A 10,775-nucleotide genomic window follows, 5' to 3' on the forward strand; every position below is an offset into this window, starting at 1 on the left:
ATTCAGACACTAATAAGGACATGCTGTAATAATTCTGACCAGAGGCAGCTTGTCATAATGGGCAGGGTAAGTGTGACAGTTATTTCCCTGCTGTAGGAATATAAGCCAGCTGGCAAGGAAGGTGGATATTCACACTATTGTCCTCCAGCAACTCAGTAGGAAAGAGACTAAAAAAACCAGTTCGTGCTCACATCATCAAACGCGTCCTCAGCTGTTGTTTCACAGAAGGTGTGTGTGTGTGTGTGTGTGTGTGTGTGTGTGTGTGTAGTTAAACTAAGCAGCTGACGGACAAGTTATTTCATCTAAAAGTTGCTAAATCCAATCATAAAAGTTTTTTTGGTTGTTTTTTTTTTTATGTTTAAGTTTAGAAAGAGAAAGTAAGGATCATTTACCCAAGCTTCCACTCTTTTTCTCCCTGTTCCAACCTAAGCGATGGTGACGGGCATTCTCCCATCACCAACACTGGCACCCTAAGGGCGGTGATCATCACCTCTTCACATGTATCCAGCTCCCACGGAAGAGCCTCCTGGAATCTCATGTAGTCTGACAAAGCCAACACACTCCCAACACACTCCTTCCTCCAGCCTGGTCCCCAGCCTCCGCAGACAGCCTCTGATGCTATTCCAACCTCTCAGTTTATCAAGAAAAACCAAAGCCTGGAATGATGAGAGGCTTGCTCAAGGTCATAGGGCTTGCAGTAGGATTAGTTAAACCTTGCATTCATTCTTCTGACTCCCAGCAGAGGATTCTGTTTCAGTGTTCATGACCACTTCCTTTATAAACCTTAATGAGTGTTTCCTTTACCTGTTGTTATAAGAGCACTAACCCTGTCAGACCAGGTCCCACTTTCATGACCTCATCTAAAACTCACAAAGGGCCCATCTCCAAATATCAGCTCATGGAGAGTTAGGGTTTCAACATATGAATTTGGGGGTGACAAAGCATTCAGTCTTTAAGAAGAGACACGAGAGAACTTTCTCTCTCCATGAGCACACACTAAAGAAAGGATGTGTGAGCACACGGATGAATTTGTGGCTGCTTAAAGCCAAAAGGAGCCTCAGAATGAAACCCATCTGGCTGGGTACCTTGATCTTGCAAATGATAGCCCCCAGTACTAGGAGAAATAAATTCCTGTTGTTAAAGCCATCCCTTTTACTGTATTTTGTTATGGCAACCCCAGCCAACTAATATACCTGGCAGCATAGGACCATTTTAAAATGCAGATCTATAGACCTCATACCAAGCCTTCTGAATCATAATGCCTGAGGAGGTGACAGAGTCTGATGTTCAACACTGTATCTGAATCTCTGGGAAACAGTAATTTCCAAAGCTGGGATGCAACGGTCTATACTGGATATCTATTAAAAACGAAAGGGAGTGTGATTAATAATTACCCCAGCACAACAGAGGCAAACCGATACGTATGTCATCTTGACCTTGGGGACTCCGAAAATCCCCCTGCCCCCCAGCTGCTGATGATTACTGAAGTTTTGACCGTGGGTTTGGAATCTGAGAGAACGGAGTTCAAATAATGATTCATTTTTCATATAAGCGGTAGGAACTTCTATTCTTGAAAACAAATGATCTGTTTGCTCATCTGTAAAATGTGGGTGGTGATTTCATCAGTTTATCTTCAGCACCTGAGAGACGGAAACATTGTAAGCAGAAATGAATGTTGGCATGAATGATCAAATCTAATTTGAAGGGGAATCCTGAAGTTTTAAGGAGATAAAACAAGCAAAGTGCTGGGAATTTAATAGGTAGGCAATTAATGTTAGATCGTTCCCCTTTGGCTTTAGTATATAAAATGACAACTATCCCAAGTGACCAAATTTCTATCTTTGCTGCCTTCTGGTAGAATTCGTTTTTTAAAGGCTGATATTATAGTTGTAAGAAAACAAATGGTTTCCATAAAATTTAGAAGTGACTCTCATCTGTCACGTAATAATGGCCAAGGATGGCAACTCAGATACAAGCTTCCTTTCAAGTCCTCTCCCTGGTTCTACTGTTTTCCTTGAAGAGATGCCATGACTTTTCTAACAGAAAAATTGTCTATTATTATCTCAAAACAATTAACACAAAAACTTTTGAATTCAGTGAAGGTCAGAGGATTAATAGGTTTTATCTGCAATGTGTTTGAAAAGCTAATTAAGACTCCACATACAGCAGAGGAGACTGGGAATACAATATTTAGCTTTTCTCCACATGACCACAGTGAACAAAAGTGAATAGAGAAAGACAAAGTGAATGGGGAAACTTCACTGACAGGAGGCAAAGCCTTTTTAAAGGAAATAAAATTGAAAATGCTTCTCTTTTGATGGAAGATGCTTCCTTTATTTATTCGCTGAACATATTCAGCATCTGCTTTGTACTGGCATTATTCTAGGTGCTAGATATTCAGTGTTGAACAAAACAGATATGATCTCGCTTACTTTTTGATTTCTTTTAACCTAGAGACAACCAGATTAACAAAAAAAAATTAAAAATTTACAAAACAAAACTTTAATTGTTGGTAAAAAAAAAAAAAAAGGGAAAGAAGAAATATTCTTTGCCCCAACACATTATTTAGCATCAACTTAACCAGACATCTTAAACGCTAACATGAAAGCAAGTGTGTTATTAAAAGTTGTGGAGACGGGAAGAAATCCATTTTCCTCTGATTCTTTTGCATCTATTTATGAACAACGTTTTTCCAGTTTAAAAAAAATGAGGAAACAGCAGAGATCTCAAAATTCTTTGGGGAACTTTGTCTGCAAAAAACCCATTTAAATAAATACTAATCTTTTCTTCCCATTGCGCTGAACCTCAACTTCCATAAACTGTATTAATTTCCTCTATAAAAATTTGAATTGTTTTCTCTTTCAAATACACAATCCTGGATCAGGTCCTCCTTACCTCTCACCAGCACTATTTTAATAGATCTGAACTCTATAATATTTATTAAAATAGCCTTCTAAATATTTGACAGGTACTATTTAACAACTACTAACAAGTGTTTCTTTTGTTCTTCCTACCCTGACAAAATATTGGCAGGTTAATATTTTTAAACATATATATGATTATGTCAGGCTCTTGCATTTATATCTTCAATGGTTCCTCACTATCAGCCAAATGAAGTGTAAATTAACTAGATGTTCCTTCAAAGGTAATCATAGTCAGCCACCTGTAGATCAGGACCTGGCTTCAAATTTCCAACTCTTCCCGTGCTCCTCTCTCCCCATGCTTTACCTGGATTTTTCTTCATCCTCTCCCACTTAATCTATGTAGCCTCTTTCAGAAGCAATAAAAGTAATCTTGCTGCAGGGTATAGAGAGATTACAAGAGACTGTAGGTAAGAAATAAGTTGGTGAAAGATGGGAAAAGAGAGGTCAAAAAAGAAAGCCATGATAATAACTTTTATTCCTCCCCTGGACTTCCCAAGCAAGGTGACATAATAAATCCTTTTTTAAAAAATAACTAGTTTGAACTGAATTCATCATGATGAATCTAAGACCTAATATGTTCCCCACAAAGTAGTGGGCGCTCCAAATATTTTTAAAACAATTGAAGTGTTCACGACTTCACATGAAGATTCCAATGGCAAATCAGTATTGTTCACACAATTTTGCAAGGAGTCATTTAAGATAAAATCACTGAACAAAATTGTGCAAAGTTATGTAACAAAACTTAGAGCTAATGAAAGAAGAATTTGATGTCTTTCAAGATTTAACCACCTAAGGCTAAGTTCTAGATTACAAACCCTCTCATTAGCCTCTTTTATCACAATAATGGCAATTATCGTAAGTTTTAAAACCTCCTAGATTTCTAAGAGGTACTGCAAATAATAATACAGAAGATATGTATTTTCAAGGGGCTGTTAGAAAAAAAAATAACAAAAAGGTGTAACAAGAATTAATTATGAATTACCATGTAACAGAAAGGAGAGTGAGTTCTTTCTAACTACAATAATTAGAGAAGCTAATAAATGTAACAGCATTATGGGATATTTTGTTATCTCCAATTTGTCTTGGGCTGACTCACTGTGTTTATTAATAGTTTGGAGAGATAAACATGTAGTTAATTTTATACTCCAGCTATAAAATGCCATCTTTTCAAATTGAAAGTCAAAAAGAAAGGCAAGATTAAACTCAGAATAGAATCATTTGGGGTTTGTTTTCTCCTTTATCTATAAAATAAAATAAATGAGAGTCACCTTGCTTATAGTCATAAAATTTTTAAATTATAGTACCATAATGTTTTCTGGCAACCAACTGCTGAATTGAAAAATATAGCTTTATTTCTAAGTCTGATTAAATAAAAAAATATATGTGTGTGTGTGTATATATATATATATATATACATATATAAATACACTCTTTAAAGTGGGACACCATATAACAAGCACCTATGAATAAATATCAGAGATTTATTTTTCTGATAAGAATTTGTGTAACAAGGTGAGATACATCAAAATCCTGATATGATTTGTTATCCACTCCCATGATTTAATAGTTTTTAAGTTGCTACAACTATTCTAAACCTGGATGAAGGTTTCATTTGGTAATGAGCATGTAGGTTAGAAATGACAGAATCTGCACACAAACTAACTTGAATATAAAGAGGAATTAATTAAATGATGTAACCTAATTGCCCGAGGTCAAGTGGATGGTGGTTTCCAGGGATACCTGCATCCTGGGTTTTAAATCCCATTAAAATTCTGCCATCATCCTTTCCTCCACTTCTACTTGTCAGCATTATTTTCAAGTATGTCTGTTACAACAAGGGTTTAAGTGTGACCAATACGTTTCCTGGGCCCTCATTACTTAATTTAACCATTTAACAAGAAGAGAACATCTTCCTTTTGTCTTTTTTAAAGAGTCCGTGAACAAGACTCCAGCTCAACTAGGGTCATTGGCAGGTGAATCAGTGATGAAGACTTGAACTCCACTTGAGCAATGTGGTTGGAGTTAAAGAAAGAGCTAACGTCAAATGAGCAGGATGAGAAGAACAGGAAAGTACCAGAGGGGAGGATTTTAACTGCCTACTGCCACTATTTGTCAACACAGTCTTTCATCAGGCAAAAACATAGAGTGTTTTTTTGTTTTTGTTTTTTTTCTCTTTTTGTTTTTTTATTTGACAGAGACAAAGATCACAAGTAGGCAGACAGGCAGGCAGAGAGAGAGAGAGAGAGGGAAGCAGACTCTGCTGAGCAGAGAGCCTGATGTGGGGCTTGATCCCAGGACCCTGAGATCATGATCTAAGCCAAAGGCAGAGGCTTTAACCCACTGAGCCACCCAGGTGCTCCGAACATAGAGTATTTAATTGATCATATGTATATACTCCACCTAACTGAATTCAGTGGCACACCGGGATACTTTATACCTGGTATTACTGATACATCAAAATGAATGAAAACTGTCCCTTGAACTGCAGTGTTCAACTCCTTCCTGCCTTACCTCCCCTTCCCATTCCTAACTGGTTATTTTGGTCTACTTCCTTTGCATTGACTTTCACACATTCAGTCCTTCTGATGAAGGCTAAATTCTTTCCTAGCAACCATTTTATAACAAAGTTGAAATCCTGGCTTTTGATGTGTGTTATATTTTTACAAGCTCTCTACACACAAGGAGGAATAACTCATACATTAATTAGCTTTCTGCCTGTGGTTTTATTAAAACCACTTGCTAGCTAAAGACCTCACACATTGATTATACCTGTCATTTTGATGAAATTTGAGTGAGGCTAAAATTCAGTTGGAACAGCAAATTAAAATTTGCACATACTTGTGAGACCCAAAAGCTAAAACTATAGGTTCTGTTGGAAATGAAAGAAATTTGTTCAAACACATTTGAAATGACAAGGGCATGTGGTAAGAAACTCAGTTAATGACCTTGCTGCATGAGAAATGCTACCCTGCAGTTATCTTCAGCCAGTGGTTCATGGACAGCCTTTTGCAGCATTGTGGAGAACTTAGATTTAACTCTGAGTGAAACAGAAACCTCTGTAAGGTGGATGCAGGTGAAGGTAGGGTCTCTATTGGCCCAGGGCCCTGAGTAGCTCTGATGGTTAGAGCCCCTTTCTCAATTCATAGCATTAACAAGAAATAAACTTCGCCAAAGTTGCTGGAGTTTTTAGGGGTTTTGTTGTTGTGATTTTTTTTGTTAGTGTAAACTTACATATAAGGTGTTCTTAAACACCATGATTCTTAAAGATCATGGGAAAGGATCAGCTACCAGACATATTTCAAAAGTAAGGGTGACAGGATTTAATAATAGGTTGAGGAGAAGAAATAGACGAGTCAAATGTGATTCTGAAGATTTGGGTCTAAGCAAAAAACAAACAAACAAACAAAAAAAACAAAACAAAACTATGTGATAACTCACTGTTAAGAAAAAGCTAAGTGTAGGGAGTAAATTCTGGTGTATGTATGTATGAAGATTTGAGTTTGTGGGTTTTTTTGTAAACTATATTAATTTGGGGATATCTAAATTGTATTTTAATGAAAATGCAAAATAGGCAAAGAGATGGGTGTGACGTTCAGATAGACATCATAGCTGGTGACATTTGGGACTCATTATCACAAAGTTTATTAAAGGTTTTATCACAAAGGTATTAAAACCATGGGATTGTATGAAGTCACATAGGAAGTAAGTACAGAGAAAGAGAAGTCACTTAGATTTGAGCCCTGGGGTGCTTCCACTTTTAGATACCAGAAAGAAAGGGAGGAACCCAGCAATAGGGACCAGGGAAAAGTGAACAGAGAGGTTAAAAGAAAGGAAAAACTATGGTCCAAGAGGCTGAGCAAATAGAGATCAACTGCCAAATGCTCTTGAGAACTGAGGATTCATAATCAGATTTGGTAATGCGGAGGTCAGTAGTGACTTTGACAGGAATTGTATGGGGACTAAAGCTTGAGTACACCAGGTACATGAGATACTGGAAGGAGAGTATATATAGCTCATGAAGAGTGTTGGTCTAAAAGATCTGAGAGATGGGATGCACTAAGGGGGGTGCACCATCAACAGGAGGACATTTTTTTTTTAAATACATAAGAGATGGAATAGCATGCTTTGTGCTGCTGAGTATGACCAGCCTAAGAAGTCAAACTCCGAGCTAGAGCAACCAACATTCCTGAGTCAGGAGAGGAGGATAGCGTCTTACGCACCCGTGCAAAGGTTGTTCCTATAAATATGAACATTTTAACTACTGCATTGCATTCAGCCAAGAAAGCTAAGGATACAAAGAGACTGATGAAGTATGTTAGTAGAATCGATGATCAGAGTTCATGAGGGCTCTCTTCTAAATGTTATTTTCTTAGAGAACTAGGAAGCAAGATATTCAGCTGATAGAGAAGAAGGGTAAATAGGTGGAGGTTGAGAAAAGGGGAAATGTTTGGAAACAGTCATTTCAGAAGGAAGAGAGTGAACTAGTAGTAGGATTCCATTCTTAAAAGGAAATAGAATCCCAGAGTAGCATCGTTTCAAAGGACTCAGCATCAGCTCAACGCATGTCCACCAAGCCCGAGCTGCCTGTGAGGCACAGTAGGAAGTAGTATATATTCCCAAGAACTTTGGTGCATGTACACATTTTTAGGGAGTAGAGGGCCCAAGTATTTCATCATATTCTCTTCGTAGACTTGTTTCACATGTTCAGTTCCGTGTATGTTTTTTTGTTTTTCTTTTTCCGCCTTTGTCCTCTGACTTATGTAACTTGAGTATATACCCACCTCTACATCTGCATAGTGTCTTTCAGGACAACTATTTTTATCTGCTCTGTTCTTGATGTATTTTAACATTAGCTTTTTCATTTGTTCATCTTTGTGATCTTATATTCTAAGATTAATATAGCTAACAGGATATGGGCAGTGACTAACATAGTTATACTTTTTCTTGAGACTGAAATTATTTTGTGGAAAACAAAAGAGCCCTTTTATTTGGGGAAGTATTATATATGCTCCCATGACTCCTTCAGTTAAAGAGGAAAATTTCCTAACAAAATTTCCTTGCTGTCTGAAGCTTTCTTCCTGTCTTTGGCACCATAAGTAACTGTTACACGATCTCCTCTACCTTGAGTTTACGGTCAGTGGAATTTTTCCACTGAGCTATCTCAAGATATTTTTACTCTGAGGACAATTAATCATCATTTCATATATATCATATATTTTATTTCCTTTTTCACAGTCCTGGGTTTATGTAGACATCAATAACACGTTCTTTGACTAGACTTAGAATAATGTTTTATGCTATAGTAGACAATCAGGAGAGTGTAAATTCAAGTTATATTTAATGACCATTTGCTATGACCTCGATTCCTGGAATCAACTCTTAACCAAACTTTCATTTCTTTATAACTAAACCAATTAGAAGACTTTGACAGATGGCCAAATTTTAAATCATGATAACAAAAACCTTCATTTACAAGGTTAAATAATCTGGACATCATTTTCACTTAACCTGATGTTTAATTTTGGAAAAATTGAGTTTGATCAGTCTCCTTAAATTCAATATAATCATTCTTCTTACAGGAATTACCTTCACAGATCCCAGAGAGATACCCACTCCTCTTCTGCTTGAATACTTGGAATGGTAGACTTCACTTCTTTTTTTTTTTTTTTTAAGTTTTTAAAAATTTTTAAATTTTTTTTAAGTTTTGTTTTATTTTATTTAATAATCCCCTTTACACCCAAGGTGTACTTGGGGCTTGAACTCACAGCTCCAAGATCAAGTGTCTCGTGCTCTTCCCACTAAGCCAGGCAGGCAACCCCTAAAAGATTCTTTACATAATCTTGAATATCTGACACTGTCTTAACCTATCTTTGACCAATGAGTCCTAATTCTCAGAGGTAATAAAGAACAAGTCTATATCAGTTTTTAATACAGCTTTGATGTTCTCCCTGGTTTCTTGTTTCCATTTTTTAGTCCCATAGTACTCTTTTCTGAATATAATCTGATTTGTTTTAAAAGATCTTTTCTAGGGGCGCCTGGGTGGCTCAGTGGGTTAAGCTGCTGCCTTCGGCTCAGGTCATGATCTCAGGATCCTGGGATCGAGTCCCGCATCAGGCTCTCTGCTCGGCAGGGAGCCTGCTTCCCTCTCTCTCTCTCTCTCTGCCTGCCTCTCTGCCTACTTGTGATCTCTCTCTGTCAAATAAATAAATTATAAAAATAAATAAATAAATAAATAAAAGATCTTTTCTAAAGTTTCCCATTTCATTATATTCAAAGATTCTTATGCAAAATACAGTGGAAAGATTTCACTCTTTTCTCTAGATACAATACTTTAGTTAATGAAATCTGCAACTTCATTTGCTCTTGTTTTCCACACTATACTACACTATGTTGAGTTACTTTTCTGAAATACTTAAGTATTGGCCCCATAGATGGCAACTAAAAAAAGTTGTCCTTTATTCTACTCTATAAATAAATTTAAAAAATTAAAATCACACATATTTCCCCTACCTAGAAATAGATTCTTGATGAGAACTCTTATGTTTTATTTTATTTTGTTTTGTTTTCCCATGTAGTGATTACTCCATTTTATTGTGGTTTTATTACACTAATTTAGTTATAAGGGAATCAATCCTCCCCTCCAATTTCAGTCCAAATATCTTGGACAAATTTCATTTGTTCTGCTCAAGGGATAAGAAGTAACCCTAACCTAAGACAGTTATTTCTTCATTCTCACCACAAAGGTTAGTTCAGGAATGAGCCCATAGGACCAGTTGTATTCAAACCAGGTTTTCTGTTTGAGCTCTCAAGAAGCCAATCCATTACCCCATTCCCACCCTCCCCCCACCCCCCCACCCCCCGCCCCATTGGACATAAACAAGGGTGGGTATAGGGCAGGGAGCACCTGATGTGGCCAATTTGCAATCATTTGAGCCAATACCAAGGAATCACAGTCTAAAAAAAGGAGAGATAAATCTCATTTAGATAATATCATTTTACCCCTGGGTCAAGCTGACCTTGAAGAGAGTTTACTCTAGAACTGTAATTGGATAAATAAATAAATTCTCTATTTTAAATGGCCTACCACTTGTGAAAGCAAGTATCCTTGGTGATAAACCACTGTTAAAATTTTATGTGTTCCAATTTCCATCCTGTCAAAAAATATGTTAAGTGCATCTAGGTCAAATGCCTAATGACATAAGTCTGTGGCATTCCTGTTCTAAATGTCTAATGGGCAACTTACCAGGAAGGAGACACAGTTTCCATAATCATGCCTTTCTCTCAGTGTGAGCTCTTGTATCTTCCCTATCTGGGCAGTGCTCACAGTACATTATAAATGTCTAGTTATTTTCCTCTTTTCCAAGGTCTTTAAGAACAAGTACCTTGTCTGTTACACTGATCAATCTCCAATATTTAGCAGATTTCCTTGCCAATATTATGGCCTTAGTAAATATTTGTCAAGTGAATGAAGGAAGGTAAGTGGGATTTCTATAAGAAAAAGAATTAAAGTCACAATATATCCTCTCTATTTCTTTCCTTGTTCCTTATGCCTGTCTGCAATATGACATCAAACTAATAAGCGGAAAAAGAAAAGAACAAAAGGACAAACATACTAAAGCAATCCACAATCATCATTTCCTAGAGTTGGCAAAAAAATATGTGAGGGTTGCAAAAGACAGTGGGATTGATTTGGTGAACTCCTAGTGCCTTTCCTAACTGATAACCATGGCCAAGTTACTTAACTGCTCCAATTCTGGATTCTATAAAATGGGCGCTGTATTCCCCATCTCAAGAATTGTAAGGATTAAATGAGAAAATAGTGAATATATTTAACTGTTACTACTTTGCAAA

The 10,775-nt window shown here is 36.8% G+C and overlaps 1 protein-coding gene across 2 annotated transcripts in view; it reads right to left on the reverse strand.

Moving 5' to 3' along the window:
* Positions 1–10,775, reverse strand: part of LOC125102961 (triadin-like) — a 225,679-nt gene that overhangs the window by 35,223 nt on the left and 179,681 nt on the right. The gene's annotated exons all lie outside the window — the stretch shown is intronic.

The sequence above is a fragment of the Lutra lutra genome, chromosome 6 (assembly GCF_902655055.1).
Source record: "Lutra lutra chromosome 6, mLutLut1.2, whole genome shotgun sequence".
Lineage (NCBI taxonomy): Eukaryota > Metazoa > Chordata > Mammalia > Carnivora > Mustelidae > Lutra > Lutra lutra.